The sequence below is a fragment of the Rhinopithecus roxellana genome, chromosome 8, assembly GCF_007565055.1.
Source record: "Rhinopithecus roxellana isolate Shanxi Qingling chromosome 8, ASM756505v1, whole genome shotgun sequence".
NCBI lineage: Eukaryota > Metazoa > Chordata > Mammalia > Primates > Cercopithecidae > Rhinopithecus > Rhinopithecus roxellana.
The window spans coordinates 39124442-39134425 of NC_044556.1; the positions used below are offsets into that span (position 1 = coordinate 39124442).

At 45.7% G+C, this 9984-nt stretch overlaps 1 pseudogene; it reads right to left on the minus strand.

Annotated features, from left to right (window-relative positions):
• Nucleotides 1-520: 520 nt before the first annotated feature.
• LOC104665928 lies at nt 521-1957 on the minus strand (annotated as a pseudogene).
• Between the last annotated feature and the right edge of the window lie 8027 nt (nt 1958-9984).

Below are 9984 nucleotides of genomic sequence, written 5' to 3' on the forward strand. Positions count from 1 at the left end.
TCCTCTCCCTACTCCCTCAGGCCTGGACAGGGGGCTTGCTTTGGCTAACAGGATGTAAGCAGAAGTGATCTGTGCCGCCTGGTGAGCAGTGGCTTGAAGAAGCACCACATGGGTCTGCGGGCCCTCTTCTCCCTCGGTTGCAAAACAATGTGTTCAGGATGGGTCTGCTTTACAGCTGGATCCTGGAATAAGAAGACATGCAGAGCAGAGCCACAGCTGCTGACAACATGAGCAGAAATGAACTTTCTTTTTGCCAATCCTATTGTAAATGGAATTTTTTTTTTTTTTTTTTTTTTTTTTTTTTTTTTTTTTTTTTTTTTTCTGAGCACAGGGGACTTTATTGATGGTACATGACAAGGTGGGGTTCCCTAGGTTCCTCCCTCTTCAGGAGATCTGCATGGAAACTGTGAGGCGGGAAGATTCTCAGTGTAGTGGGGGACTGAGTGCGGCAGAAACTCCCCAGCAGTGAGGGCCTCTCTCTTCCTCTCATGCTGTCACTGGGGCTAGTGGTCTGGGGGTCTTACTCCTTGGAGGCCATGTGGGCCATGAGGTCCACCACCCTGTTGCTGTAGCCAAATTCATTGTCATATCTGGAAATAAGCTTGACAAAGTGGTCATTGAGGGCAATGCCAGCCCCAGCATCAAAGGTGGAGGAGTGGGTGTCGCTGCTGAAGTTGGAGGAGACAAGCCTGGTGCTTAGGGTAGCCCAGGATGCCCTTGAGGGGGCCCTCGGATGCTGCTTCACCACCTTCTTGATGTCATCATATGTGACAGGTTTTTCCAGACAGCAGGTCAGGTTCATGACCAACACGTTGTCACTGGGGACTCGGAAGGCCATGCCAGTGAGCTTCCCATTCAGCTCAGGGACGACCTTGCCCACAGACTTGGCAGTGCTAGTAGAGGCAGGGACGATGTTCTGGAGAGCCCTGCGGCTGTCACAACACAGTTTCCCGGAGGGGTCATCCACAGTTTTCTGGGTGGCAGTGATGGTGTGGACTGTGGTCATGAGTCCCTCCACAGTACCAAAGTTGTCATGGATGACCTTGGCCTGGGGCGCTAAGCAGTTGACGGCACAGGGTGCATTGCTGACTATCTTGGAGCTGTTGTCCTACTTCTCATGGTTCAAGCCCATCATGAACATGGGGGTGTCATGCGCGTCCGTGTGAAAAGACCACCAAACAGTCTTTGTGTGAGCAATAAAGCTTTTTAATCACCTGAGTGCAGGCGGGCTGAGTCCGAAAAGAGAGTCAGTGAAGGGAGATACGGGTGGGGCTGTTTTATAGGATTTGGGTAGGTAAAGGAAAATTGCAGTCAAAGGGGGGTTGTTCTCTGGTGGGCAGGAGTGGGGGTTACAAGATGCTCTGTGGGGGAGCTTTTTGAGCCAGGATGAGCCAGGAAAAGGAACTTCACAAGGTAATATCATCGCTTAAGGCAAGGACCGGCCATTTTTACTTCTTTTGTGGTGGAATGTCATCAGTTAAGGCGAGGCAGGACATTTGCACTTCTTTTGTGATTCTTCAGTTACTTCAGGCCATCTGGGCATATACGTGCAAGTCACAGGGGATGCGATGGCTTGGCTTGGGCTCAGAGGCCTGACAGGGGGCATCAGCAGAGGGGACAGAGATGATGACCCCTTTGGCTCCCCGCTGCAAATGAGCACCAGCCTTCTCCATGATGGTGAAGACGCCAGTGGACTTCACAACATACTCAGCACCAGCATCACCCCATTTGATTTTGGTGGAATCTAGCTCCTGGATGATGGTGATGGGATTTCTATTGATGACAAGCTTCCTGTTCTCAGCTTTGATGGTGCCATGGAATTCGCCATGGTGGAATCATACTGGAACATGTAGACCATGTAGTTGAGGTCAATGAAGGGGTCTTTGATGGCGACAATATCCACTTTGCCAGAGTTAAAAGCAGCCCTGGTGACCAGGCACCCAATACAGCCAAACCCATTTGACTCCAGGCTTCAGCTTCACCATGATGTCTTAGGGATGCAGCTGGCGCTGCACGAGAAGATGCAGCTGTCTGTTGAATAGGAGGAGCAGACAGCCGGGATTTTCTTAATTGCTTTTTTGTCCCCCGCCTGAGATGGAGTCTTGTTCTGCCACCCAGGCTGGAGTTCAGTGGTGTGATCTCGGCTCATTGCAACTCCCACCTCCCCGGTTCAAGCAATTCTCTTGCCTCAGCCTCCTGAGTAGCTGGGATTACAAGTATGCACCACTACCATGCCAGGCTAATTTTTGTATTTTTAGTAGAGATGGGGTTTCACTATGTTGCCCAGGCTGGTCTCAAGCTCTTGACCTTGTGATCTGCCCACCTTGACCTCCCAAAGTCCTGGGATTACAGGTGTTAGCCACCGCTCCCGGCCCTCTTAATTGGTTTTTAAGAAAATTTGTTGTTAGTGTATAGAAACGCTACTGATTTTTGTATGTTGATTTTGTACTTGAAACTTTGAAAAATTTGTTTATCAATTCTAACGATTTTTGGCAGAGTCTTTAGGATTTTCTCTATGTAAGACCGCACTGCCAGCCAATAGAGGCAATTTTACATCTTCCTTTCCTATTTGGATGCCTTTTGTATCTTTTCCTTGCCTAACTGCTCTGGCTAGAACTTCTAGCACTATGTTGAACACAAGTGTCAGGAGTGACGTCCTTGCCTTATTCCTGAGCTTAGAAGAAAAACTCTCAGCTTTTCACCATTGAGTGTGATGTTAGCTATAGCCTTGTCATATGTGGCCTTTATTGTGTCGAGGTACATTTCTTCTGTTGAGTGTTTTAATCATGAAAAGATGTTGAATTTTATCAAATTTTTTTTTTCTGTATCGAGATGATGGTTTTTGCCCTTCATTCTATTAACATGGTGTATCACATTTATTGATTTGTGTATGTTGAACCATCTTTGCACCCCAGGGGTAAATCTCATTTGATCATGGTGATCATGATCCTTTTATGTGCTGTTGAATCCAATTTGCTAGTATTTTGTTGACAATTTTTACATCTATGTTCATCAGGGATATTGGCCTGTAATTTTATTTTCTTGTAGTGTCCTTGTCTGGCTTTAATACCAGGGTAAAGGCAGGCTTGAAAAACGAATTTGAAAGTATTCCCTCTGCTTCAATTTTTTGGAAGGGTTTGAGAAGAATTGATATTTTTCTTCTTTAAATATTAGGTAGAATTCAGCTATAAAGCCATCTATTCTTAGGCTGTTCTTTGATGGGGAGCTTTTTATTACTGATTCAATCCCCTTACTAATTATTGATCTATTCAGATTTTCTATTTCTTCATGATTCAGTTTGGTAGGTTGTATGTGTCTAGAAATGTATCCATTTCATCTAGATTGGATTTCAAAAAAATCCAAGTTTTTGGCAAATAATTGTTCATAGTCATTTCTTATGAACCTCTGTATTTCTGTAGCACCAGAAATACAAACTAAATAGTTTCTACACAGCAAAGGAACCAACTAACAGAATAAAGAGGCAACCCATCAACAGGGAGAAAATATTTGCAAACAATTCATCTGTTAAGGAGTTAATATCAAAAACACATAACGAATTCAAACAACTCAACAACAAGAAGACAATCCAATATTTTAAGTGGGAAAAGGACCTGAGCAGACCTTTCTCAACAGGAGACGTACAAATGGCCAACAGCAGGGAAATGCAAATTAAAACCTCAATGAGATATCACTTCACACCTGTTTCTAACAGGCTATTATAAGAAAGACAAAAAAGAAATGTTGGTGAGGATGTGGAAAAAAAAGGAACCCTTGTACACTGACTATGGAAATGTAAATTAGTACAGCCATTATGGAAAACAATATGGAGCTTTCTCAAAAAACAGAAATTAGAATGACCAGATGACCCAGTAGTCCAACTTCTGGGTATATATCCAAAGAAATTGAAATCAGTCTGTTGAAGATATATCTGCACTCTCCTTCTCACTGCAGTATCATTCACAATAACCAAGACATGGAATCAATCTAAGTGTCTATCAACTAGTGAATGGATAAAGAATATGTGGTATGTACACACAATATACACAATAGAATACTATTCAGCCTTTGAAAAGAAGGAAATTCTGTCATTTGTGAGAACATGGGTGAACCTGGATAATATAATGCTAAATGAAATAAAACAGGCACAGAAAAGCACATACAGCATGATCTCACTTACATGTGGAATCTAAAAAAGTTGAATTTCTGGAAGTAGAGAGTAGAACGGTGGCTACAAAACGCTGAGGAGTGCAGTGGGGTGGGGAGCAAGTAGTGTTGATCAAAGGGTACAAAGTTTCAATTATACAAGAGGAAGATATTTTAAGACGGTCTCAGCATGGCACAGCGTGGTGACCATAGTTAGTAATAATATATTATAGACTTCAAAATTGCTGAAAGAGTAGACTTTAAATGTTCTCGTTATGAAAGATGATAAGTATGTGAGGTGGCAGATATGTTAATTAGCTTAATATAGTCATTCCACAATATATACATGTATCAAAGCATCACATTGAACCCTAGCCCTTCTAAGCTTCTAACTGAAATCTCCATGCCACTCATGTATAACAAGAGCCACAGGAGGCCGGGCGCGGTGGCTCAAGGCTGTAATCCCAGCACTTTGGGAGGCCGAGACAGGCGGATCATGAGGTCAGGAGATCGAGACCATCCTGGCTAACCCAGTGAAACCCCGTCTCTACTAAAAAATACAAAAAACTAGCCGGGCGAGGTGGCGGGCGCCTATAGTCCCAGCTACTCAGGAGGCTGAGGCAGGAGAATGGCGTAAACCCGGGAGGCAGAGCTTGCAATGAGCTAAGATCCGGCCACTGCACTCCAGCCTGGGTGACAGAGCGAGACTCTGTCTCAAGAAAAAAAAAAAAAAAAAAAAAGAGCCACAGGGAACCTGTAAAAGCCAGTTATGGGCACTTGTTTCAGACATTTGTTCAAATATTTGACATGATTTGCAAAGCTCTGTTTGACTTGGCCTCTGTTCTCAACCTCACTCATACACCCATCTCCTTGTACTTCTCACTCCAGCCACCCTGAACATCTGTAAACTCCTTGAATGCAGAATGTTCTCTCACAGCACAGGAGCTTTGCACAAACCATATGAGAAACAAGGGCTATCTTGAATCTTGACCTTCTCCCAGTTTTTATGACTCACTGTTGGAAGCCAGACCCCTAGAGTTCACCCACTGCTCAGCTCCAAGTATTTTTTACATACCCTGAGAGACCCCACTCCATCCTTTCTCTCATTTCTGGAATTCTCAACAAGTGCCACATGGGTGGGTGAGCTCAGGGAAAATTATCAAGAGTTCTGCTGCTGTGTAGACACTGCCACATGGAAGCTACCAAGCATCTGGGAGCAAACCAAGAGTCTCGGAAGATCTTCCATTTGGGTAGCTACAGATACCCATTCCTGACATCTCCCCTGTCTTCCTTGGCCTCTCCTGGGAAGGATGTACCCCAATCAGCTGAAATGCAGCTGATTCTCCTGGAGAATGCTAACCCCAATCAGCTGAAATGCAGCTGCCTTGTCTATACACCCTGAATGTCCCCTCTCTAGCCACCCCTCAGATGCTAAGGCCCTAGACACATAGTTTAAAACATGATCGACCTGGTACCTGGGCCTCCCAAATATCCTCCCTTTTAGTTGGACCTCAAGGTCCTTGGCCTATGCCTCAGCACTGGCTTGTGGTAATAGTTCATCGGGGCTCCACCATCCCTATAGGAACCCCTCTGGATGGTGAAAAAAGGCAGAACATGAAGCCCAATCAGGGTTTCAAGATGTCATTGCATGAAACCTTTGCCTTCTCCTGGAGTCCAAGGTTTTAGGAAACTAGATCTAGATGGCACCCACCCCCTCACTTGGCACAGGGAGAAAGGAAGTGAAAACAGCTTCCTAGGCTCCCATGGCTAGAGCTAGGCCACATGGTTTGCATTGTCTCACAACAATTTGGTGCTGGGTTCCTGGACCATCCCTAGGACATCTTGATATATTTGCCTCACCTGGCCTCTAATCTCACATCCATGCCAATCTTTTTTACAGGCTGCTGCCAGAAAGAGCCTCATAAAATGCACATCTGATTGTGCCATCGGCCTGCTTGAATCTCCCTTGCTTGGTTCCCATTGCTTTCATCATACAGTTCAAACTTCCTAGTATAACAAACAAGTCTCTTCATGATCTGGGCCCCACAGGCCTGTCTGCCGTCCCCTCCCTTCCCTGCCACCTTCCTCTAGGTTCATGCTCTATCATACTGCTCAGGGCTCCTCCAACCCACCAGGCTGTGGAACTCTACCTGCTCTTCCTGATTCCAGGAGCGCCTCTTCTGGATTCTCCTTCTCGCCGAGTCCTCCTAGGGATTGTCTAGCTTTCCCTGACCCAGAGGCTAATCATGATGCTCATCCATGAGCCTCAGAGATCCCTGCAGAACACACGGCCGTGCTCCCAGTGTGTGCCACCTGCTTCCCAGTCTCACACCTCCATGGACTTGCAGTACCTTGACAGTTGGGGCCCCCCACGCCTGGTGCATGTATTGTCTCTGGCATCAAATAATACCTAACATTAAAAACTGCAAAACAAAATCACCCCACTTGTGTCATTCTGCTTTCTTCTCTCCTCTCTACCGCCTACCCTAAACCTTGCTATTTTCCCCATTCATCCATGTGTACATAATCAGGAAGACAGCCAGATTGTTGGTCTGTTCACTCATTTCTTTACGTGTCCATCAAACATTTATGGCACCCCCACACTGTGACAGCCACCATACTAAGTGGTGGGGGCATGTGGAAATACCCCGACCAGATGGCAGCCTTCATGGAACTTACATTCTAATGGAGGGAGAAAGACAGCAAACAACTCAGGCACGGAGCCACGAGCTGGTAAAGTCTATGCCAAGTGATGTGTACTAAACAGAAAAGGAAAAGAGGGTCAGGCAGAGAGCAATGCTGGGGTGGGTGAGCTGCTATTTTATCTGGGGTAACCTGGGGAAATTGCTTGGATAAGATGCTATCAGAACAGAGACCTGAGGAAGTGGAAAGTCATGCAGGTATTTGCAGAAGAGCATTTCAGGCAAAGGGAACAGCAGGAACAAAGGCCCTATGTGAGTTACAATACTACTAACTGTCATAACAAACACATCCCCAAACTTCACAATAAGAGCACAGCACAGTAAATGTTTATTTCTTGCTCATGCTCCAGTTCAACATGATGTTGCTGGTTGATGGACAGCAGTCTTCATTTGGGTCCAGACATCCAAACAACTTCCATCTTGTGACTTTCTCATTTCCAAGGGTCCAAAACTCCTCCCCAATAAGTGGACAGATGGGGAGTAGAGAAGGCACAGATGGTTCTTAAGACACCCCCTCCTCACACCCCCAGTAGAAGTGACAAGCACCACTTCACGTCATGTTCCGCTGGGGAGAACCAGTCCTCAGCCACACCTGAATGCTGAGGCATCTCTCTGGGCAGCTGCCTCCAGCAGTAAGGGCACACTATGATGGGCATTTTTGGTGGTAAGTGAGCCACCTCTGCCTCTGAGTGGAGACAGTGCCTGCCAGTTCAAGCTCAGCAAGAAGGCTAGGATGGCTGGAGAAGCTGATATAGGGTCTTGCAGGCCACTTGAAGGCCTTTGGATTTTACTCTCTATGAAATGGGAAGCACTTGAAGGGCTTTGAGTAAGGGAGTGACATGAAATGACTTATGTTTCAAAGGGGTGCACTCTAGCTGTCCTGAGGAGAATAGACTGCAGGAAGCCAGGAGGTAGACGGCTAGGCAGAAAGAAGGTAGGGCTGTCATGCAGGGGAGAGATGGTCAACTGGACCAGGTGAGAGGGAAAGGTCAGTGCCAGCCCTCCTACAGAGATAGGGCCGAGACCTCTAATTTAGTCCAACTCCTACCTTCTAAGCCAGGGGTCAATACACTTTGGAAAGGGTCATCTATTAAGTACTTTAGGCTTTGCAGGCCATATGGTGTCTGCTGCAACTACTCACCTTTACTGTTGTCTCATGAAAGTAGTCATAAATCATGAGCATGACAGTGTTCCAATAAAACTTTATTAACAAAAACAGATGGTCAACTGCAAAGTTTGCTGATTCCTGTTAAACCAATCACAAATGGTGCTGGTCTTCTCTCATCACACATTTCTAGTCAAGGCATCAGTGGTGGCCACAGAAAACAGCTGAGAACTCTGGACTTTGTCACTGCTTGAAGTTTGTGCGCCAGCCACTCCCAGTGAACTGAATTTCTTGTAGCAACACTTGTGGCACAAGAATGAATCACAGCTTCCCACTGTCTTTGAGCAAGTTCTCTCTTGACAAGGGAAATTTGTCTATAACTAAATACCTTTATTATGTGTAATTAAGGCAGCAAACTGAGAAAAGATGCAAATGTGTTCTGAAAAACCTTACTTTGCAGCAGCTAGGAGCTTTGCAACCTTTTAAAAGTGCAGGTTTAAACTGAAACACATTTGGCATGTGCTGAAATAGGGCAAGTAGAGAACAGCTAAAGAACAGAACTAAAAGATAAGAGGGTTTTGTGTTCAGGAATTCATGCCATCTAGTGCTCACCCTGTGAGCTGAGCTGACTGCAGACACCAGGGAACACCCTCCCCACCAAGCCTGCCGTGCCCTCCACAATGGTCCCCTGCCCCAGGGTGACAAGTATCATCGCAGCAGAAATATCACAAGCGGCCACTTTCACCTTTGGTTGGTATTTGTTTTTTCAGAATTTCTTCTGTCTCTTTGTATGGCTGGGCTATATAATATATCAAGAAAAGGCAGCTAGAAAACAGGAAAAGAGGCTAGGGCAAGAAAAAATTTTCTCATCATCCCATTTGTGATGATGAATGAAAATCAATAATGATCCATTCCTCTGGCACAGCATTGTCCAATAGAACTTTCTGTGATGTTGTAAATGTTCTATAGCTTTGCTGCCCAAGATGGTAACCACTAGCCACAAATAATGAAATAATGAAAAAAAAAAAAAGTTATTTTTTTCTTCCACTGATCTTGTGTTCTACGTGTTCCACGGCTACTGAGCTCTTGAAATGTAAGCAGCATGGTTGAAGAGCTGAATTTTAAATTTGGCTTTGCTTTAATTAATTTAAATCTAAGGGTATATAGCTACGTGGGACCAGTGACACTGTATGGGACAGCACAGCTGCAGTGGGTTGGTTAAGATCCTGGGCTTAGGCTGGGCGCGGTGGCTCAAGCCTATAATCCCAGCACTTTGGGAGGCCGAGACGGGTGGATCACGAGGTCAGGAGATTGAGACCATCCTGGCTAACACAGTGAAACCCCGTCTCTACTAAAAAATACAAAAAAACTAGCTGGGCGTGGTGGTGGGCGCCTGTAGTCCCAGCTACTCGGGAGGCTGAGGCAAGAGAATGGGGTAAACCTGGGAGGCGGAGCTTGCAGTGAGCTGAGATCCGGCCACTGCACTCCAGCCCAGGCGACAGAGCGAGACTCCGTCTCAAAAAAAAAAAAAAAAAAAAAAAAAGATCCTGGGCTCAGAAGTCAGATAAACACAGGTTTCCATCCTGGTCCCCACTCACTAACTGTGATCAGGCAAGTTACGGTCGCTTATCCTTAGCTCTCTCATTTTCAGGACGGGCACAATTGTGCCTACCTCATGGAGCATTTGTGAGGATGAGGTAAAAGGGTGGAGATAAAGCACTTCACACAGTGCCTGGCAGGAGGTTAATGCTCAATAAATATTCAGTGTGCGGTTATTTCCTAGGAAGCTCCTCAAAGGGCTAGTACCACCCTCTAGACATTGCAGAGAAGTGGTGCTAAAGCCTCAGTGCTGGTGTCTTCCCTGGAAACTTCCCTCATCCTAAGTGATATCACATAAAGTCAACTCGGGAGGGACAGAGTTGGAGCAAAGGGAGAGTCAAAGACCACTAAATCAAACTTCTCACTATCTCTGAAACTTCCCTGGGGAGGCGAAGACTGCTAGTTGCTCACTCAATATTTGAGTGACCATGTGCC